The following is a 24,228-nucleotide window of genomic DNA, read 5'->3' on the forward strand; positions in this document are numbered from 1 at the left end:
TTTCCCCAGTAATCATGTGTTCGAGTCTCTTCCCCACATTTTCTTCTACTAGTTTGAATGTATCTGGTTTTATGTGTATGTCATTGATCCATTTGGACTTGAGCTTTGTATAGGGCAATAAGAATGGATTGATTTGCATTCTTCTACATGCTGACCTCCAATTGAACCATTACCATTTGTTGAAAATGCTATCTTTTTTATACTGTATGGTTTTATCTTCTTTGTCAAAGATCAAGTGAAAATAGGTGTGTGGGCTCATTTCTGAGTCTTCCATTCTATTCTATATATCTACCTCCTTGTCTCTGTACCAATATCATGCAGTTTTTATCCAGATTGCTCTATAATACAGCTTGATGTCAGAGATGGTGATTCCCCAAAAATTATTTTGTTGTTGAGGATAGTTTTGCTATCCTGGGATTTTGTTATTCCAAATGGATTTGAAAATTGCTCTTTCTAACTCTACGAAAAATTGAATTTCATTGAATCTGTAAATGCCTTTGTCAAAATGGCCCTTTTTACTTTATTAATATTGCCAATCTATGAGCATGGGAGAACTTTCTGTCATCTGAGATCTTTAATTTGTTTCTTCAGAGGCTTGAAATTCTTGCCATACAGATCATACTTGATTGGTTAGAGTCACACTGAGGTATTTTATGTTATTTATAATTATTTCGAAGGGTGTCATTTTCCTCATTTTTTCACCTCCTGTTTATCCTTTGAGTAGATGAAAACTACTGATTTATTTAAGTTAAATTTATCTCCAGCCACGTTGCTGAAATTGTTTATCAGTCTTATTAATGATCTGGTGGAACTTTTGGGGTCACTTAAATATGCAACCATATCATCTGCAAATAGTGATATGTTGACTTCTTCATATCTAATTCATATACATTTGACCTCCTTTTTTTGTCTGATTGTTCTGGCTCGGACTTCAAGTACTATATTTAATAAGTAGGGAGAGAGTGGGTAGCCTTGTCTAGTGCCTGACTTTAGTGCACTTGCTTTAAATATCTCTTCATTTAGTTTGATGTTGGCTGCTGGTTTGCTGTATATTGATTTATTAAGTTTAGGTACAGCCCTTGAATTTCTGATCTTTCCAAGACTTTTATCATGAAGGGATCTTGAATTTTGTCAAATGCTTTCTCAGCGTCTAATGAGATGATTATGTGTTTTTTCTTTGAGTTTGTTTCAATATTGGATTATGTTGATGGATTTCCATATATTGAACCATTCCTGAATCACTGGGATGAAGCCTACTTATTTGTGATGGATGATCTTTTTGATGTGTTCTTTGATTCAGTTCCCGAATATTTTACAGAATATTTTTATGTCCATATCCATACATGAAATTGGTCTGAAGTTATCTTTCTTTATTGGGTGTTTGTATGGTTTAGGTATAAGCATAATTGTAGCTTCACAAAGGGTAGTGTTCCTTCTGTTTCCATTTGTGGAAAAGCTTGGACTGTATTGTTATTAGGTCTTCTATGAAAGTCTGATAGAATTCTTCACTAAACCCTTCTGGTCCTGGACTTTTTTTGATTGAGAGACTTTCAATAATTGCTTCTACTTCTTTAGGAGTTTTCCGACTATTTAGATGGCTTATCTGATTCTGATTTGACTTTGGTACCTGATACCTGTCTAGAAAAATGTCCATTTCATCTAGATTTTCCAGTTTTGTTGAATATAGTCTTTTGTAGTAGGATCTGATGATGTTTTAAAATTTCTCACATTTTGTGATGTCTCCTTTTTCATTTCTGATTTTGTTAATTTGGATACTCTCTCTGTCACCTCTGGTAAGTCTGGCTAAGGGTTTCTCTATCTTGTTGATTTTCTCATGAATTTATTGATTCTTTGTACAGGTCTTTTTGTTTCTACTTAGTTGCTTTTAGCCCCGACTTTGAGTATTTCTTGCCATCTACTCCTCTTGGGAGTTTTTATGCTTCCTTTTGTTCTAGAGGTTTTAGATGTATTGTCAAGCTGCTAGTGTATGATGCTCTCTCCAGTTTCTTTTTCAAGGCACTTTGAGTTATGAGTTCTCCTCTTAGCACTGCTATCATTCTGTCCCATAAGTTTGGGTATGTTGTGTCTTCATTTTCATTAAAATCTAAAAAGTCTTTAATTCTTTCTTTATTTATTTCTTCCTTTACCACATTATCATTAAGTAGAGCATTGTTGAACTTCCATGTATATGTGTGCTTTCTGTCATTTTTGTTCTTATTGAAGATCAGCCTTAGCCCGTGGTGATCTGATAAGAAGCATGGGATTATTTTCATCTTCTTGTATCTGTTGAGGCCTGTTTTGTGACTGATGATATGGTTAATTTTTGAGATGGTATCATCTGGTTCTGAGAAGGTATATTCTTTTGTTTTAGGATGAAATGTAGTATAAATATCTGTTAAATCCTTTTGGTTCATAACTTCTGTTAGTTTCTCTATGTCTGTTTAGTTTCTGTTTCCATGATCTTTCCATTGATGAGAGTTGGATGTTGAAATCTCCCACTATTTTTGTGTGAGGTTCAATGTGTGCTTTTGTCTTTTATAAGGTGTCTTTTATGAATGTAGGTGCTCTTACATTTAGAACATAGCTATTCAAGATTGAGAATTCATCTTGGTGGATTTTTCCTTTGATGAATATGAAGTGTTCTTCCTCACCCTTATTCATAACTTTTAGTTGAATGTCAATTTTATTGGATATCAGAATGGATACTCCAGCTTGTTTCTTCAGACCATTTGATTATGAGATTGTTTGCCAGCCTTTTACTCTGTGGTAGTGTCTGTCTTTGTCACTGAGGTGTATTTCCTGTGTGCAGCAAAATGCTGGTTCCTCTTTACCTATCCAGCATTTTAGTCTATGCCTTTTTATTCAAGAGTTGAGTCCGTTGATGTTAAAAGTTATTATGGTATAGTGATTGCTGTTTTCTGTTAATTTTGTTGTAATTATGTTTGTGTGACTCTCTTCTTTTGGGTTTGTTGCAAGATTACTTTCTTGCTTTTTCTAGGGTATAGTTTCCCTCCTTATGTTGGAGTTTTCCACCTACTATCCTTTTTAGGGCTTGATTTGTGGAAATAAAGTGTGTAAATTTGTTTTTTTCTTGGAATATCTTGGTTTCTCCATCTATGTTAATTGAAAGTTTTGCTGGATATACGTGCCTGTGCTGGCCTTTTTGTTCTCTTAGGGTCTGTATGATATCTGTCCAGGATCTTTTGGCTTTCATGGTCTCTGATGAAATGCCTGGTATAATTCTGATAGGTCTGTCTTTATGTTACTTGACCTTTTTCCCTTACTGCCTTTAATATTCTTTTTTCTTTTGTCCATTTGGTGTTTTGACTATTATGTGATGAGAGGAAATTCTTTTCTGGTCCATTCTATTTGGAGTTCTTTAGGCTCCTTGTATGATTATGGGCATCTCTTTCTTTTGTTTAGAGAAGCTTTCTTCTATAGTTTTGTTATTTACTGGCTCTTTAATTTGGGAATCTTTGCTCCCTTTTATACCTCTTATCCTTAGGTTTGAAATTCTCATATGTCCTGGATGTCCTGGATGCTTTGAGTTAGGAGCTTTTCGTGTTTTACATTTTCTTTATTGATTGTGTCAGTGTGTTCTATGGTTTCTTCTGCTCCTTAGATTCTCTCTCTATCTCTTATATTCTGTTGGTGGTGCTTATGTTTGTGAATGACCTCTTTCCTAGGTTTTCTATCTCCAGGGTTTTCTCCCTTTGTGATTTCTTTATTGTTTCTATTTCCAGTTTTAGATCCTGGATTATTTTGTTTCATTGTTTCATGGGTTTGGTTGTATTTTCTTGTAAGTCTTTAAGGGATTTTTCTGTTTCCTCTTTAAAGGCTTCTACTGGTTTACCTGGGTTGTCCTGTGTTTTTATTACAGGAGTTATTTATGTCCTTCTAAAAATCCTCTAACATCATCATGAGATGTAATTTTAAATTCAAATCTTGCTCCTCCCATGTGTTTGAATATCCATTATTTGCTTTGATGGGAGAACTAGGCTCCGATGATGCCAAGCAGTCTTTGTTTCTGTGGCTTATATTCCTGTGCTTGCCTCTGCCCTTCAGGTTGTCTCTGGTGTTAGCTGGTCTTGCTGTCTCTAATATTTGCTTGATTTTCCTGTAAGCCTGTGTATCAACAGTCCTGCAGACATGTTTTCTCCCAGTTGAATGTGGGTACAGTGAGCTGTGGGATTGTGTCAGCTCTAGGCACAGGAAGAAACCAGAAGGTTCCTCTCCCGACTGCTCTTCGGTTTTTGAGTCCTGAGGTCTCCAGGCAGTTTGCTCCACTATCTCTGCTCTCAGGTATGTCAGTGCCCCTGGTGACTGGCTTTCACCTTTGGGAGCAGGCAGAGACCAGAAGGATTCTCTCCTTGACTGCTCCTAGGTTCCTGTGTCCTGAGGGATCTAGGCATGTTCCTCTTGGGCCAGGAATGTGTGCAGAACATTCCTGCATATAGTTTCCCTTCCTTTCTGTTCCCCTTATGTCTCACCATTCATTATTACAACCTTTACCACAGTTGAGCTCCATCAGGAAAAGAAAAAAAAAAAAGAAAAATATGATTGAACTAAACTTTACAATGTATAGACAATGAAAGGTCGCAGAAAACTAGAATTATTTCTTCTTTTACACTGAATTGTCATTTAAAATGAATCCCTTTTTGGAAGAATTTATGTAAAATTAAACAACTGAAGTAAAAGATAATCTTGGACAAAAGGAGCTATTAAGCATCCTAAGTCATATAAAACAGCTTCCATCTGAGAGTATTGGCACTTATTTCCCTCTGACAAGTATACCTTGACTTTTGTGTATAAGAGATAATTTTGCTGTTAACCATTTATTTCTCACTAAAGGAAGTCCTTTCCCTGAAGGAGGCTATTAATAAGGTGTTTTGACAATCATATAAAGTACTTTGGACAAGTAAAGAGAAATGAATTGTATAAATCAAATATTCTGGGAAAGATTGTGGGCATTGTTCTGATATTTATTTCTGTTTCTAAGGAATTACTTAGTAATTGGAAATAAAAATAAACCAGATCAGACTTTAAAAAAGAAAAATTTCAAATTATTTTGCTTACTAAAGTATGTTTTAAAACAAAGATAAGGTGGGGGTTTTTGTTTGTTTTTGCTTTGTTGTTGGTGATGATTTGTGTGTGTGTGTGTGTGTGTGTGTGTGTGTGTGTGTGTGTGTGTGTGTGTCTGTTTGTCTCTTCACTGTGTGGCCTATGGACTTGAATGATCGGTATGAGTTTTATTTGTACCACATTTGCTATAATAATAATAATAGTCTGTGAGTTCCTTGTTACTTCAACATCACAACTTGACAATGTGGCAGAGAGAAATATATTCAATCATTTTTTTAAATATTTGCCTTATAACACCCAAATAAAAACATTATTTCTCAAATTCTACTGGATAATGCACAAAGGATTCTCAGTGTGTGTTGGGTATCTTACATATATATTGGTGTGCAGGGGCCAGAAGAGGATATTGGGTACTTCCTGTATTGTTCTATGTTTTATTTATTTTAAGATAGTCTTTTACTGAACTAGAAGCTTAGTATTTGGCATAGACCAGATGGTGTATAAGTTTATGAGACTGAGCTGTTCTAGCTTCTGAGTTCTGCAATTGCAGATAAGCACAAAAGTGCAGGAATTTTATGTGGGTTTTGGAGATTTACACTCATATTTTCATTCCTTTGCATGACAGTTACTGTTACCCATTCATGATTTTTAAAAAATTTGATCCATAGTTAACAAAATGTTAGATAAAAGTATTTGATGTATTCAAATCTTAATGAGTACAGTGTTCATGGAGGCCAGAAGAAAGTGTTAGTGCCCTTGGATCTTTAAATTACAGACTGATGTTTGCTACCCAAATGTGAGTGTCCAGGTCCTTTGGAAATGCAAAAAGATCTTTTCATTAATCAATCAACTTATTCAATTTATATCCCAATCACAGCACTCACTTTTCTCTCCTCCAGATTTCACCCTTACAGCCCACCTCTCTGCATCCCTTTTCCTCTTTTACTCAGAGAACAGGAGGACTTCCCCATGGATTTCAATCACCCTGGCTTATCATATTACAGCAGAACTAAGCATAGCCTCTCACTGAGGCCAGAGAAGGAAGCCCATCTAGGAGAAAGGGATCCAAAGGAAGTCAAGTGAGTCATAGACATTCCCTGCTACAATTGTTAGATGACCCACATGAAGACCAAGCTGTGCATCTGCTACATATGAGTAAGCAGTCTAGGTACAGTTCATGTATGGATTTTCATCGGTGGCTCAGTCTCTGTGAGTTCCCAGGAACCTAGTTTAATTTACTCTATAGGTCTTCTTGTAGTATCCTTGACCCTTCCGAGTCATTCAATTCTATTCTCATCTATAAGCCTTCCAAAACTCTTCCTACTATTTGACTGTGAGTTTCTTTGTCTGTCCACCTGCTGCAGAATAAAACTTCTCATAAGACAATTAGGCTAGGTTCCTGTAAGCATAGCAGAGTATCTTTAATAGTAAAAAGGGTTGTCTCTCTCCTATATGACTGATCTCTGTTCCAGCCAGTCATTAGCCCTTCCCTCAATCTCTGTCCTATCTTTATTTCTGCATGTGTTGTAGACAAGGCAAATTCTGAGTCAAAGGTTTTGTGGGTGGGTTTTGTCTCCTTTCCTCCACTGGAAGTCCTACCTGGCTAGAGGAGATTGCAACTTCAGGTTACATATCTCCTATGGTTTGGAGTCTCAGCTGGCTTTACCTTCATAGACTCCCAAGAACCTCCCTTTCCAAGTTTCTGGCTTGTCACAGAGCTGCCCACACCTACTGATTTCCATTATGTCTCCCAGTTTTCTCTCCATACCTGATTCTCACCCCATTCCCTCCCTTGTCCCATCCACTTCCCTCACACTCTCCACCTACAATGTCTATTTTATTTTCTCTCTGAGTTAGAGTCAAGCATCCCCCTTGGGCTCTCCTTGTTACTTAACTATTTTGTGTTTGTGAATTGTAACACGGTTATCCTGTACCACTTATAATGGTTAAAGTTAATATCCACTTATAATGGAGTACATATCATAGACGTCTTTCTGATGGCATTTAATGGATATTTAATTAGAGGAGATCCTCCTTGACCAGAGGATCCTGTGCTTTCTATGTTGGAGATTAGATGCTGAATACTAGCATATGTGCATTCATTGTTCTGTTCTGACTGGGGACATAATGTATTCATTTGTTTCAAGCTACGGCTGTCTTGATTTCCCTGCCATGATGGAATGTACCTTGGACTGTAAACTAAAATAAATCCTTTCTCTCTTAGTTTCATTTACAATAGTATTATGTTGCAACAATATGAAAATAAACCAAGACTTGTGTGTATGTGTTTATGCTTACAGGTATATGTGAACATGTCTCTAGATCACAAAGGATAACCTCCTGCTATTCTTCATCACTGTCTGTTGTCAAAGATCAAGTGGCTATAGGTGTGTGGGTTGATTTCTGGATCTTCAATTCTCTTCCATGGATCCATCTGCCTGTCTCTGTACCAATACCATAACATTTTTTATGACTATTGCTCTGTAATACTGCTTGAAGTCAGCCATGGTGATTCCCACAGAAGTTCTTTTATTGTTGAGTATAGTTTTCACTATCCTGGGTTTTTTGTTATTCCAAATGAATTTGCAAATTGCTCTATCTCTATAAAGAATTAAGTAGGAATTTTGATAGGGATTGTACTGAATCTGCAGATTGCTTTTGGGAAAAATGCTCATCTTTACTATATTAATACTGCCAATCCATGAACATGGAAGATTTTTCCATCTTCTGATATCTTACTCAATTTCTTTCTTCAGAGATTTGAAGTTCCTGTCATACAGATCTTTCACTTGCTTGGATAAAATGACACCAAGATATTTTATGTTATTTGGGACTATTGTGAAGGATATCATTTCATTAATTTCCTTCTCAGTCTGTTTATCATTTGAGTAGAGGAAAGTTAATAATTTGTTTGCATTAATTTTATACCCCGACACTTTGCTGACTTTGTTTATCAGGTTAAGTTCTCTAGTGGAACTTTTGGGGTCGCTTAAGTACAATATCATATCATCTGGAAATAGTGATATTTTGATTTCTTCCCTTACAATTTGTAGCCTTTTGACCATTCACTGTCTGTTGGCTTGGACTTTGAGTACTATATTAAATAAATAGGGAGAGAGTGGGCAGCCTTGTCTAGTCCCTGATTTTATTGGACTTGCTTCAAGTTTCTCTCCACTTAGTTTGAAGTTAGCTACTGGTTTGTTATATATGGTTTTACTATGTTTAAATATGGGTCTTGAATTCCTGATCTTTCCAGGATTTTAATCATGAAGTGGTGTTGAATTTTGTCAAATGATTTCTCAGCATCTAATGAAATGACCGTGTGGTTCTTATATTTGCGTTTGTTTATATAATGGATTCCATTGATGAATTTTCATATATTAAACCATCTCTGAATCCCTGGAATGAAACCTACTTGATAACGATGGATGATTGTTTTGATGCATTCGTGGATTTGGTTTGCAAGTATTTTATTGAGTATTTTTGTGTCAATATTCATAATGAAATTGATCTGATGTTCTCTTTTTTGTTGGGTCTTTGTGTGGTTTCAGTACAAGAGTAATTATGGCTTCATAGAATAAATTTGGTAGTGCTTCATCCGTTTCTATTTTGTAAAATAGTTTGGACAGTATTGGTATGAAGTCTTCTACAAAGGTCTGATAGAATTCTGCATTAAACCCATCTGGGCCTGGGCTCATTTTGGTTGGGAGACTTTTAATAACTGCTTCTATTTCTTTAGGAGTTATGGGGTTGTTTAGATGGTTTATTTGTTCCTGATTTAACTTTGGTACCTGGTTTCTGTCTAGAAAATTGTCCATTTCCTCCAAATTTTCCAGTTTTGTTGAATATAGGCTATTGTAGTAAAATCTGATGTTTTTTAAAGAAATTCTTCAGATTCTCTTGTTATGTCTCCCTTTTCATTTCTGATTTTGTTAATTTGGATCCATTCTCTGTGACCTCTGGTTAGCTATCTTGTTGATTTTCTCAAAGAACCAGCTCCTGGTTTTATTGATCCTTTGTATAGTCTTTTTTGTTTCTACTTGGTTGACTTCAGCCCTGAGTTTAATTATTTCCTGCCTTCTACTCCTCATGGGCTTATTTCATTTTGTTCTAGAGCTTTCAGGTGTGCTGTCAAGTTGCTGATGTATGTTCTCTCCTATTTCTTGTTGCAGGCACTTAGAGCTATGAGTTTTCATTTTAGTACTGCTTTCATTGTGTCCCATACGTTTGGGAATGTTGTATCTTCGTGTTCATTAAATTCTAGGAAGTCTTTAATTTCTTTCTTTATTTCTTCCTTGACCAAGTTGTCATTGAGTAGAGCATTGTACAGCTGCCATGTATACATGGGCCTTCTGTCATTATTGTTATTATTGAAGACCACCAGTCTTAGTGCGTGGTGTTCTGATAGGATGCATGGGATTATTTCTATTTTCCTGTATCTGTTGAGGCCTGTTTTATGACTGATTATTTGGTCAATTTTGGAGAAGGTTCCATGATGTGCTAAGAGGAAGGTATATCCTTTAGTTTTAGCATGGGATGTTCTATAAATATCTGTTAAATCCAATTGGTTCATTACTTCTGTTAGTTTTTCTACGTCTCTGTTTAATTTCTGTTTACATGACCTGTCCATTGATGAGAGTGGGGTGTTGAAATCTTCTACTATTATCGTGTGAGGTGCAATTTATACTTTGAGCTTTAGTGAGGTTTCTTTTATTAATGTAGGTGCCCTTGCATTTGGAGCATAGATATTTAGGATTGAGAGTTCATCGTGGTGGATTTTTCTTTGGTGAATATGAAGTGTCCTTCCTTATCTTTTTTAATGACTTTTGGTTGAAAGTCAATTTTATTTGATATTAGAATGGCAGTTCCAGCTTGTTTCTTCAAGCCATTTGCTTGGAAAATTATTTTCCAGCCATTTACAATGAGGTAGTATCTGTCTTTGTCTCAGAGGTGTGTTTCCTGCATGCAGTAATTGCTGGGTCCTCCTTAGGTATCCATTCTGTTAGTCTATGTCTTTTTACTGGGGAATTGAGTCTGTTGATGTTGAGAGATATTAAGGAATAGTGACTGTCGCTTCCTGTTATTTTCATTGTTAGAGGTGGAATTATGTTTGTTTGTCTCTCTTTTGGTTTCATTGCAAGGAAAATATATTCTTGCTTTCTGTATGGTGTAGTTTCTCTCCTTGTATTGGAGTTTTCCATCTATTATCCTTTGTAGGGCTAAATTTGTAGAAAGATATTGCATAAATTTGGTTTTGTCATGGAATACCTTAGTTTCTCTATCTGTGTTAGTTTAAAGTTTTGCTGGATACAGTAACTTGGGTTGTGATTTGTGTTCTCTTAGGGTCTGTATGACACCTGTCCAGGATCTTCTGGCTTTCATAATCTCTGGTGAGAAGTCTGGTGTAATTCTTATAGGTCTGCCTTTATATGTAACTTGATCTTTTTTCCTTACTGCTTTTAATATTTTCTTTGTTTTGTGCATTGGTGTTTTGATTATTATGTGACGGGAGGAATTTGTCTTCTGGTCCAATCTATTGGAGTTCTGTAGACTTCTTGTATGTTTATGTGCATCTCTTTCTTTTGGCTAGGGAAGTTTTCTTCTATAATTTTGTTGAATATATTTACTGTCTCGTTAAGTTGGGAGGCTTCAATTTCTTCTACCTTAGGTTTATTCTTCTCATTGTGTCCTGGATTTCCTGTATGTTTTGGGCTAGGAGCTTTTTGCATTTTACATTATCTTTGACAGTTGTGTCAGTATTTTCTATGGTATCTTCTGCTCCTGAGATTCTCTCTTCTATCTCTTGTTTGTGTTGGTGATGCTTGTATCTATGGCTCCTTGTACACTTCCTTTGGTTTTCTATATCCTGGGTTATTTCCCTTTGTGCTTTCTTTATTGTTTATATTTCCATTTCCAATTCCTTCACCTGTTTGGTTGTGCTTTCTTGTAACTCTTTCAAGGATATTTGTGTTTCCTCTCTAAAGGCTTCTACTTGTTTACTTGTGTTTTCTTGCATTTCTCTAAGGGTATTCTTTATGTCTTTCTTAAAGTCCTCCATCATTATCAAAAAATGTGATTTTAAATCTAAATCTTGCTTTTCTGGTGTGTTTGGATATCCAGTGTTTCCTTTGGTGGGAGTACTGGGCTCTGATGATGCCAAATCCTTTTGGTTTCTGTTGCTCAGGTTCCTGTGCTTGCTTCTAGCTGTTGGATTTTCTCTGGTGTTTGTTTGTTTTGCTGTTTCTGGGAGTGACTTGACCCTGCTGTAGGCTTCGGTGTCAGCACTCCAGTAGAACTATTTTCCTGTTTTCTTTCAGCCTTTCCTGAGAACAGGTACTCTGATTTCAGGTGAGTCAGCACTCCTGAAGACTGTCTTCCAGGAATCAAAGGGTCCTGCCCCTGATTGCTTGTGTAGGCCCTTGCACCTCACAGGCATAGTTGACACTATGGAATTCCCTCTTGGATCTGGACTGTGAGTAGAGGGTATTCTCCTCTGACTTCTCAGGAGTATCCACACTCTTGAGGTTCCAGTTCTCTCCCCCACCAAGTTTGGGTGCAGGGAGCTGTTTGGCCAGATCAGTTCACTCCTGGGCATAGACTAGAACCACAGGTATGGGCAGCTGTCTGTTCCTATATCCCTGTGTCCAGAGGCACTGTGCAGTTTTCCCTTGGACCAGGGATGTGGGCTGAGGTGTGCAGAGGTGGCAGTGTATCCTGCGGCTCAGGATGTGTACAAACTTTTTCTATTCCTGTGACTGAAATTAAAACTAAGTTTTCATTTCCACTTAACATTGCAGTGTTCTTGAGGGCCCATATGAACATCACAGGGAACCTGAGTATTCCCTGATAGTAATGGAGATCTCACAGCTCCAAATTGAGATCACAATGGATGTTAATAGCACAGTTACTCCCTTTGAAGCTGAAAAAATAAAAAAAAAACTTTATTTAAAATCTGAACAATGAAAAGTATTCCTTTAGAAGACCTATCTTGGTTCTTATTTGAATCAGGAAATAGTTTCTCCCTTTCTTGTTATAGTACATTTTTTGAGGGCCACTTTGCAGTTAAATAAAGCAAACCTCACAAGTTGCTTCTTCTCCTTCCTTATTTTCAGCTCCCCAGTCATAGTACCCATGGCTTCTTGGGTTACCTCTGGCAGCTGTGCAGCCCACAGTAGGAAGACTCTTGCTTTTTCACTGGCTAAACTTAGGAGCAAAATTTTGATTTCTTTGACAACCTGGTTTATTTTTAGTGATATTAGGATGAGTCTCCTCTCCTGACATTTGTTTCTATAAAAACTGACTTTAAAATGTCACACTTCCAACTTTTTTCAAAAAGAGAGAGAAAATCTGAAAAAAAAGCAACTGAACCCAATGAGGACTCCAGTAGACTATTCTTTCATATTGCATGTCTGTCTGATCCCCTTTACATTCTTACATGATGAGTAGGCTTTTTCTGACCACCTCCTGAGAAAGCTATGTCCCTTAGGTGTTTGTGAGTGTGATCTGAAAGATATCTGAGACTATAAAAATGGTTATCAAATGAGCTGTCATTTGTGTCCTTTTATTCACACATGAATGAGTGACTGCAATGTTAGTTGCTGTCAAATTACACATATGGCCTGTGTAATACCATTGCATGTGTGTGTGTGTGTGTGTGTGTGTGTGTGTGTGTGGTGGAGGGTTGACATAATATTGAACACATTCCACTTTTGTTTGATTTTCTTTAGTTGGATCAGAGAAATTGGGGAAGCAGATGCAAGTGAATCTCTGAGTTTAAGGCCAGCCTAGTCCACATAGCAAGTCCCCCCCCCCCCTCTCTCTCTCTCTCACACACACACACACACACACACACACACACACACACACTGATAACTGATCAGAATGTCAGGTCAATGACAAGAATTTCTAGTTGACTTCCACATAATATTCAAAAATATAGGCTCCAATATAAAGAGATAAAGTGAAAGTGTAAAGATCATGTAAAATGTAAACATTTTGAAACAAAATGCACAGCTGAGATTATAAAGCTTTTCTTTTCTTCGTCAAAAATTTCCACTTTCCATGTATTTCTTTTAAATGAAAAGAATATTATAAATATATGTTTTTTTTTCTTTTTTCTTTTTTTCTGAGCTGGGGACCGAACCTAGGGCCTTGCGCTTGCTAGGCAAGCACTCAATTTATGTTTTTTTTAACATCTTCTAAGTACAGGCATGTATGTAGCTATACATTTAAATATATTTACTCTGAATATGAGAGAATTCAAACATCCTTAGACTTAGTTGTCTCTCCCTCTGGACCCTGCTCTCTCCTACCCTCCTACTCTTCTCACCACCTAAACCACTCAGCTCAGTATTTCCCTTTTGCTCTTTTAATCATCTCTATTCCATTACTCCCCATTCCTTAAGATCTTTCACTGAATATACATTAATGGTCCCTTTCTGGTTTTCTAAATTCTCAAGAGCTCTGAAGTAAACATGCATATCTACAGATTCAATCTTACAATCGTACATGTGACTTTTTTTTCATATAGTGTTTTTCAGCTCTATCTACTTACTTTCAAATTAGTTTTGTGTCTCTTTACAGCTGAATATAATTCCATTATATATAAATGCCATATTTTCATTATCCTTTAGTTGACAGACATTTTCTGAAGAGCTACTACAATGATTTTAACACTGGATACATCAACTTGGACCACACCAACTGTGTATGAGAGTTCTCTCTTCTACATATCATTGGCAAGATTTATGGCCTTTAAAAAATAATCTTAATCATGCTGACTGGGATAAGATGAACTTTCAAAGTAATTTTATCTTCAATTTCTCTAATAGTTGAGGATGGTGGGCATTTAAAAAATATTCCTCAGCTCTTTGTATTTCTTCTTTTGAGGAAACCATTCAGTTCAAAATTATTTATTTTCATAATACTTTTATTGTTTATTTGGGAATTTCATATTGTTTATTTTGGGAACTCTCATTTCCCAATCTTCTCAGATCTGTCCCCATTTTTGGGACCATCTATCCCTAAAAAGTAAGAAGAAAAACAAAACCAAAAACAAACAAACAGACATACATGCATACAAGTATGTGTTTCCTATGTACTCACTGGAACATGGTCAACTTCCCAATGGCTAGCCCCTTAAACAAAGTCTTTCCCATTCATACCCTGCTGGAAGCCAACAATTGTAAAGAGCTACATTTTAGCATCCTTATAATAAGTTTTAAGAGTTCTCTTTGGTGGATTTTTGTCTTGGCTGTTACTTTTGTAGGGGATAAGTAGGGTAGTAAGAAGTAGGATTTGTCATAGAAGTTTTCTATATCCCTTTTTCTCAACTCTTTGATCATCAATACCTTAGCAAACATAGCTTCCTTGTTCTTTACAGAGATCCAGAGGGTGGATCTTATGCATCCCCATGGTCTCTGGCATTAGCATGTGCCAAAGTCCTTACCATGATCTTCAATGGCCATGAGCATCAATACAGTCCTCTGAGGCTGCACAGGCTGTGGACTCAGGTGGCAGCACAGGACACTCACATGAATGAATGTAGCCTCTGAAAGCAGCAGAGCCCATGGACACAAACATGATCAATAGTCAGCACCTCAGCCCAAGAATGTTCACATTGACCCTTAGTGATAACATGAGTCATAGCTATTGACACAGATCTAGACTTCAGTAGGACCATGTAGCTCCAACTTTTAATTTGATTGTTTTTTTTTCTCTTGGTGATATTTTGTTTTCGTTTTTCATTCCTTTATATTGTAGACTCCAATGACCTACTGATCTGTAAGCTCCAAGCAGAGACAGATATCCAGAGCTTTGAAGTAAGCTGAATTTCATTGTATTTTAGTATTTTCAGAGTGTTAACAGATTTTCAGTAAATGTAAGTGAAGGAGTAAATTAATGAGACAATTCATAAATTTTCAAGTAAATTGTGGTAGTGTTAATATACTAGGAAAAGTGATTAGCTTTAATTGTCAAGTGGACAAAACTAGAATAAACTGAGAAGGAACTCAACTGAGAAACAGGTTTCTTCCCTCAGATTGGATGTGAGTCATGTAATAAGTTGCAAATAAATGATAGTAGTCATTATGAAGAGTTAGTCTCTATAGCACCACTGCTAGGTACTGAGTATTGAAAGCTTTCTCCTACAACTACTGCAATGACTTTGCAGGGGGCAGGATTGACCACAGCAGAATCAAGAGGGTCCTGAGTTATTACAAAAAGTCACTGTCAATTCACCAAGGTTTTTAGTGTAAACTATTGAACTAATCCAGGTAAGGCAGTGTGCTCCTCTCTCCAATTTCAAAATACTTACAGCAGAGGTTTATCTGAAGCTGTGAACATACATTTCTCAGATTCAAGTACATCTACTTAGGACAGGATCATTCAGAAAACAACCTTTTAGATTTAGATACAGAAAGCAGGCAAATGAGATGAGACAACTATAAATGAAAGGAAGTGGCTAGGGTATGTCTGGAAGAAATTCAAAGGGGCAGGGTCTCTATTTTTTACTCCTGTATTGTTTATTTTAGTGGAAAAACAAAGCAAAACAAAACAACATCCACAACAACAAAAAACAGAAGCAAGCATTTATAGTAAGAGTCTTAGAATGCAAATTAACACGACCTTTCTTGGTCTATCAATCTCTTCTGGTAGCATAAGCAATTTTCTCATCTGTCTTGTCAAAATGATGTCCTCTACCCCAGTGTTTCATCTAAGAATTCATGGTTTAACACAATGCCAGGGTGCTGGTTTTTATATTGTGCCCTGCATATATATACGGAACTGAAATAAAATCTTGAATTCACCTTCTCCCAACAATGGCTTGTTATATACCCCAACTTCACTTCATATTTATGATCTTACTGGTTCAAACTTCTCAATGGTAGGAATACAGATATTACCATCATACTAGTTCCTGAACTCATTTGTATTCTGACTCCAGTTCCTGTTGTAAAAAATGAGTTTAAATTTATATTCTACAAACTTGATCGAGGTGAGTTTTATTGTTTTGCTTTGCTTTGTTTCGTTAACTGAAATGTTCTTGTAAGATAAACTAGTATGTGGTTTATATTTTGATTTTCTTTATTATTTTGAACCATCATTGGTCATTCTTGAAAGTGGTGTCACCTCTGGATGGTTTTGAGTAGTAGAGCATTCTATGAAGAGGAAAATCATTCTTTCTCAGTTTTGTGCTTCAGCTTTGGAATAGCATCCCAAGTGACATGATTTTACTCAAGTAGGTAAAACACTTACATTTAGATTTGGAGTAGAATATATGTTCATCTTCATGGATCTGTTGCCTAGGAAGATGATTGCTAGAGGACAATGATCTTCATATAAGGATTTTTTTCTGTTTTTGAGCTCTTATGTCCTTCTACAGAAATGTGGTCATTTCAAGATCACTGAACACTGACTGGTATACTTGTGCTCTCATGGGTGTCCAAGCTCACTGGAATATGATGTACTGGTTTTCCTTGCTGTTTAATAAAAATCAAGAGTTTTCTTATTAATTAGTTATGGATTGCCATGCAGTGTTAAATAAAAGACTTAGTGACAATGTGAAATGATTGGGAGGCACAACATCTGTCTTTGAAAATTGTAGTTGATAAAAAATTGACACACAGTGAAATGGATACAAAATATGTGGTACATTTATACAATGTAGTAGTACTCAGCTTTTAAAAACAGTGATTTCATTAAATTTTTCTGCAAATGGATGGAATTAGAAAATATTGGGTTACCTGAGTGAGTAATCCAATCACAAAAGAACACACATGATATGTACTCACTGATAGGTTGATATTTGCCCCAAAACTCGACATAAACAAGAAACAATTTATAGATCACATGAAGCTCCAGAAGAAGAAAGAAAAAAGTGTGGATACTTCAGTCCTTTTTAGAAGAGGGAACAAAATACTCACAGGAGGAAATATGGAGACAAAGGCTAAAGGAGAAACTGAAGTAAAGGCCATTCAGAGATTGCCACACATAGGAATCCATACCATATGCAGTCACCAAACCCAAAAAATATTGCTGATGCCAAGAAGTGCATGCTCACAGGAGCCTGATATAGCTGTCTCCTGCGAGGTTCTCTTAGAGCATGACAAATACAGAGGCAGATGCTTGCAGCCAACCATTGAACTGAGAATGGGGTCATCAATGGAGGAGTTAGAGAAAGGATTGAAGAAGCTGAAGGGGTTTGCGGCCCCATAAGAACAAACAATACCAACCAATCAGAGCTCACAGGGTCTAAACCACCCTCCAAAGAGTACTCATGGAAAGCCCATGGCTCCAGCTACATATGTAACAGAGGATAGACTTGTTGGGCACCAATGGGAGGAGAAGACCCTGGTCCTGTGAATCTTCGATGTCCCAGTGTAGGGCAATGTCAGGGCAGAGAGTGGGAGGGAGTTGGTGGGTGGTTGGGTGGGTGGGTGGATGGGGTGGGGAAGCAGAGGAAGAGTAGATGGGATAGGGGTTTAATGGACTGCGAACTGGGAAAGGGGATAACATTTGAAATGTAAATTTTAAAAATCCAATTTTAAAAAAGAAATTAGAAAGTCCTCATTAAGAAAAAGAAAATAGATTATTTCATACAATACCTTCCAATCTCAGATTACCCTATCTTCACTCCTTCTAGATCCCCTGCATCTTTCCCCTTCACCAGATCCACTCTTTCTACATTTACTTTTCAGAAAAGAATAGGCATCCAAGAGACAAGAGACAAGCAGGACAAAACAAGATGCAATAAAACAAAGTGGAAGCCCTAATATCAAACTGGACAAGGCAACCCAGTAAGAGGAAAGCTTTCAAGAGCAGGCAAAAGACTCAGAGACACCCACACACACACACACACACACACCATTAGGAATCTCGTAAAACATAAAGCTAATGGTCATAACACATACAAAGAAGGCCTGGTGCAGCAGGTGTAGCAGACCCATATGTGATCAGTGATCAGTTTCTGTTATCCCTGATTATTTGATTCAGCGAGCCAGGTTCTCCTGGTGTTCTCCATTCTCCTCCAAATCTTGTGTCTCCCTCCTGCCTCCTTAGGAAGGACTCTCTGGTCTCCACAGCGAGGCGAGGAACCTGATGGAGAACTCAAATTTAGACTCTCTGTTTATAATGCCTTCAGGATTCTGCACTTCTCCCCCTTGCTGCATGAGGAAGCCTCTCTAACGATGTCTGGACATTGCACCATTTTGTGAGTATAGCATAATATTGAATTCATTTCATTATTTATTTATTTATTTTGGCCAAAGTGTTTGGTTTGACCCTAATATTGGTGGCCAGATTTCTCTTTCTGAAACCTGAAGTATACCTTCTTGACCCAAAGAGACTGGAACACAGGGGTAAAGGCACCAGGCAGGCACCAGTTTAATCTCTTTACTTTTATTGACCTGTGATGAAGTTTTCCTATGCAATGGGGCCCTACTAAATTTTCAGACAGTAACTTTCTATCCTAGCATCAGCCTGGGTTGTTTAGGGATCTCCACAGGAATGCTTTGGGGTCAATGACTCAATCAAACATATCCCAGTCCCACCACTGAAAGACGTGCCTGGCTGTAAATGGTTAGTTCAAGTTCCATATCCCTTATTACTAGAAGTTCTCACTAGAGTCACCCTCATAGATTTCAAGAAGTAACCACTGCACTAGGTTTCCACACCACCCCAACTCCCCCTCTCCTGCCCAATTCTACTTGCATTTCTCTACACTTTATTCCCCCTTCCCCTCCAAGCATGATCTTTATTGTTCTTTTCTATCCAGCCCTAGTCATCCTGCAGAATCTATTCCATTTCTAGCTCCAAAGGAGGATCCCTATAACCATTTATTTTAGAAATTATTTAATCCCAATATGGAGCTTCTTGATCCTTCAGTTCCCAGATAAAAGGCACATACATCCTTTATATTTACAATAAGCCTTAATCAGCACTAGAACTTGGCAGGTATCTACCCTCAATGCTATTAGAATCTATGTTCCTATCAATAACTCCAAGTTATTACTTATGTTTCATCTGGGCTGCTCATAACTTTAATTGGCGAGTCCTGAGGGACAAATTTTCATGACTAACCTAATCCATGTTGACTTTTCCTTCCTCCTTCACTTTCTTCTGCCCTTTGTGTTTCTCCTCTGACTCATTGCCTGGGAATCCTAAATGTAAGCTATATCTCTTCTAACCAGCTATTAGCTGTAGACATCTTTATTTACCATTCTGAAATACCATTGGGGAAAGTTACATAGTTTCACTTGCATCTAACATATGGACTCTCTCATCTTAGAGGACCTTCATTTAGTGTTACAATACATATCAAGATCAAACCTCAACCATTCTCTTTACGTAACTTCTAAGGGTCTTTGGATGGTAGCTTGATTATGATTTACCTAACAGCTACTATCTGCTTACAAATGAATACATATCATATTTCTCTTTCTGGATCTCACTCAGTATTATATTTTCTAGTTGCTTCCATTTGCCTGCCATGCAATTTCATGATGTCATTTCTTTAAAAACCGCTGAGTAATACTTCATTGTATCAATGTACACATCTTCTTTATCCACCCTTTAGCTGAACAACATGTGTTGTTGTTTACGGTTTCTAGCTACTATGAAAGAATCGACAATGAGCAGCATTGAACAAATGTCCTTGTGGTAAAATGGAATATCCTTTTGGTATATGCATGAGTGCTATTGAGGTAGACCAATTCCCAGTTTAGTGAGGAATTACCATACTGATTTCCACAGTGTTGCATAAGTTTGCACTTCCATCAACAGTGGAGTTCTCTTTGCTTCACATCCTCATCATCATGAGCTATATCATTTGTGTTATTAAGCTTAGCCATTATGACAGGCGTAAGATGAAATCTCAAAGTAGTATTGATTTACATTTTGCTGATAGTTCACAGTGTTGAACATTTTGAAAATGTTCCTCAGCAATTTGAGAATTCTCTCTCAAATACCCCTATTAAGAATTCTCTGCTTAAATATATATACCTAAATTTCAAATTGGATTATTGGTGTTTTTAAATATCTAGTTTCTTGAATTCTTTACATAGTAGGATATTAGATCTCTATCAAATGTGGAGTTGGTAAAAGTCTTTTTTCATTCTATAAGCTTTCTTCTCTCTCATATTGACAGGATCTTTCATACAATTTTTCAGTTTCATGAATTCCTATTGATTATTTGTCAATTTTAATGCTTGCACAATCTGTGTTCTATTCAATGAGTTCTTCCTCATGACAATGTGCCCAAGGCTATTCTCCACTTTTTCTTCCATGAAGTTCAGTGTTTCTGGTTTTATTTTGAAGTTTTTGATATACTTAGGCTTGGGTTTTGTGCAGAGTGATAAATAAGGAGCTATTTTGGTTTTTCTACAATTTGATCAGCACAATTTGTTGAAAATGCTTTCTTCTCCACTAATTTATGTATTCATTTTACATTTCAATCACATCCCCCCTCTTTCCTTTCAGTTCCCCTTTACACAGTCTCAACCATTTCTCCTTTACCTCTATGAATAGGAAGATTCTTCCCTGGTACCAAACCATCCTGATACTTCAAGTTACTGCAGGACTACTAACACTCTCTTCCATCAAGGCCTGACAAGGCAGTCCAGTTAGGGAAAGTTAGAGTAAGTTGTTGGGGGACCCAACTGAAGACCAAATTGCACATTTGCTACATATGTGGGGGAGCCTAGGTTCAGACCTTGTATGTTCTGTGGTTGACAGTTCAGTCTTTGGGAGACCTTAAAAATCCATGTTAGCTGAATTTTTCGGTGTTTGATTAGAGTTTCTATCCCCTTGGGTCTCTGCAGTCTTCTCTCAACTCTTTCACAATGCACTCTGAGCTCCTTCTGCTATTTGGCTGCAGTTATCTACAGCTCTTTCAGTCAGATGCTGAGTATAGGCTCTCAGGGGACAGTTAAGTAAGCCCCTGACTACAAGCATAACATAGTTTCACTAATATTGTCAGGAACTGATTCATGCCCATGGAATGGATTTCATTTTAAGTCAATAATTGAATAACTACTCTCTCATACTCTTTTCTATCCTTCTTCCTATTTTTCTTGTAGGCAGGACAAATTTGGGTTCAAAACTTTTGTGGGTGGGTTGGTGTCCTTATACTTCCATTGGGAGTCCTTCCTGGCTACAAGAGGTGGCCACTTCAGGCTCTACATGCCATACTGCATGGAACTGGCTAGAGTCACCCTCACAGACTTCCTGGAGCTTCCCACATCCAAAGTCTCTGGCATGTCCTAAAGATATCCCCCCACTCCCCAACCACAACTGATTTCCATTTAATCTCCAAGCCCTCTCTTCCAGACTCTCTTTACACCTGATCCCTCTGCCACATTCTCCTCCACATCACTTCTCCCTTACTAGATCCACCTTCAATGAATATTTTATTTCCCCTACTGAGTGATATTAAAGCATGCTTTCTTGGGTCCTCATTATTTTCCTTCCTAGGGTTTGTGAATTGTAGATTCGTATTTTGTACTTTTTGGCTAATATCCACTTATAAGTGAGTACATGCCACGCATGTCCCTTTGGAACTGGGTCAACTGACCTAGAAAAATACTTTCTGTTCCATCTGTTTGGTTGAAAATATCATAGTGTTCTTGTTTTTAATACTACTAAGCTGAGTAGTATTCCATTGGATAAATGAACTACATTTTTTCTTTAATCATTCTTCTGTTGAAACATATCTGCATTGTTTCCAGTTTCTGATTATTTCCAAAAAAGCAGATATGAACGTAGTGGAGAAGGTGTGGTATGGTGGAGAATAATTTGGGTATACACCCAGGAGAGATATAGTTGAGTACTGAAGTAGAACTATTCCCATTTTTCTCAGAAATTGTGAAATTGTTTTCCCATATGATTGTACAAGTTCACACTCCCATCAACAATGGAAAAATGTACCCCTTGTTATACATCCTTGCCAGTGTGTGCTGTAGCTTGAGTTTTTATCTTCACCATTTTAATGGGTATAAGGTTGAATCTCATGGTCATTTTGATTTTCATTTTTCTGATAACTAAGCACTTGGAAAATTTCCTTAAGTGTTTCTCATCCATTAGAGATTCCTATTTATCTCTGTACCCCACATTATAATTGGGTTTTTGGTTTATTGGTTTATTTGGTGTTTAGTATCCTGAGTTATTTATACATTTTGGTATTAGCTCCTCTGTAGGATGTAGTATTGGTGAAGTTCTTTTCCCAATCTGTAGGAAGCCATTTTGTCTAATTGACAATGTAATTGTCTTTCAGAAGCTGTTCATCATTTTCTGTTCTATTTGATTTAGTGATTCATTATGTTCTTTGCAGCCTTGTATATAATAGCCAGAATCTGGAAACAACCTAGATGTATGCTAACCAAAGGATGAATACAGAAAATGTGGTTTATACACAAAGTAAAATATTATTCAGGTACTAAAAATGAGGACATCATGAATTTTGCAGGCAAATGAATGGAACTAGAAAATATCATCCTGAGTAAGGTAACTCAGACTCAAAGAACATGCCTGGTATGAACTTACTTATAAGTTAAGCCAAAATGTATAGAATACCTAGGGTACAGCCATTGGAGATTTCTCTGTTGTGAATTCTCTGTTTTGTCTGTATTCCATATTTTTATCTGGTACATTTAAGATTCACTTATTAAGCTCTTTATATATTTTGGATATTAGTCCTCTGTCAAGGTTAGAGAAGATTTTTTTCCCAATCTCTAAGTTGCCCATTTGGCCTTTTGATTGTATCTTTTGCCTTATAGAAGATTTTCAGTTTCATGAGGTCCCATTTATCAATTATTGATTTTAGAGCCTGAGTCATTGGTGTTCTGTTCAGAAAAATTTTCCCTGTACAATTAGTTTGAGGCTTTTTCATACTTTCTCTTCTATTAGAATAAACTTATTAGGCTTTATGTTGAAGTCCTTGATCCACTTGTTCTTAAGCTTTGTGCAAGGTGATAAATATGGATCTATTTTCATTCTCCTATGTATAGATTGCAGGTTACAGCAGCACCATTATTTTAATATGCTTTTTATAACTGTATGTTTTTGGCTTCTTCTTCTAAGATCAAGTGTCCATAGGTGTATGGGTTTACTTCTGAGTCCTCAATTTTATTCCATTGATCTACCTGTCTCTCTATGTATCAAAACCATGACATTTTTATCACTATTGCTTTGTAGTACTGCCTGAGATCAGGGATTGTGGTTCCCTTGGAAGGTCTTTTATTGTTGAGAATTGGTTTTGCATATCCTTGGCTTTTTGTTATTCCAAATGAAGTTGAAAATTGCTCTTCCTTTCTCTAAGAAGAGCTGAGTTGGAATTTTGATAGGGATTGCTTTGAATCTATAGATTGCTTTTGACAAAATGGCCATTGTCACCACATTAATTCTATTGATCCATGAGCATGAAAGATTATCTATCTTCTGAGGGCTTCTTTGATTCATTTTTTCAGACACAAGAAGTTCATGAAAATGAATTCCTTCAATGTTCAGCAACAAGATTTCTCTATTATTTTATTGATGAACCAATGAATTTTACAGAATAGAGTGCTAGGTCTGGCCATGTAGTAAGTCTTAGAAGCATTTCATATAGATCTCCACAGGTTTACCAACCTGTTTACCAAGTGTCATTTCCCATTTATTTTCTACTCTGGGGGAGGTACTTTGTGGATTGTCAAATGTCTTTTATTCAGTAACTAAAATAATTTTACATATTTTTTCTTATATTCATAGGGATTTTTAGATATTCTATAGTAAAATTTTCTGTAGGATGACAGGTTAAAAATTATCTATGTATGAAGTGTTAAATTAGTACGTAAGTAATTAGTAGTGTTATTGACTGTCCACTGAATATTGATTAGATTCTCTCTTTCAAAGATCATGATGAATATATATTTTAAACACTAAATATTGTACATTAATTCACCATGGTCTTTTGTTTCTTAAATGGTGACATATGAAAACATGAACAGTTCATGTAAAATTTTTATGATGCCTTATTTCCTTTTCAAGCCCTAGTTTTCTGGTACACAAGTTTAAGGCATATTGTGTCTCTTTCTGCTCTTAAATTTGAAATGGAGTATCAGTTTCTGTCATTTGTGGAAATGTGTTCTGAGAAATGTATCATGCAGTGACTTT

The 24,228-nt window shown here is 36.7% G+C and overlaps 1 long non-coding RNA gene across 2 annotated transcripts in view; it reads left to right on the top strand.

The window, feature by feature from the left end:
- The window catches only part of LOC103693002 (uncharacterized), a 43,934-nt gene that overhangs the window by 16,888 nt on the left and 2,818 nt on the right, over window positions 1-24,228 (top strand). For both annotated transcript variants that reach the window (XR_010054062.1, XR_593745.4), the window contains exons 2-3: window positions 14,845-14,903; window positions 18,142-18,292. This is a non-coding gene — a long non-coding RNA (uncharacterized LOC103693002). The remainder of the gene's footprint in view (window positions 1-14,844; window positions 14,904-18,141; window positions 18,293-24,228) is intronic.

Source organism: Rattus norvegicus, chromosome 8 (genome assembly GCF_036323735.1).
Source record: "Rattus norvegicus strain BN/NHsdMcwi chromosome 8, GRCr8, whole genome shotgun sequence".
Lineage (NCBI taxonomy): Eukaryota > Metazoa > Chordata > Mammalia > Rodentia > Muridae > Rattus > Rattus norvegicus.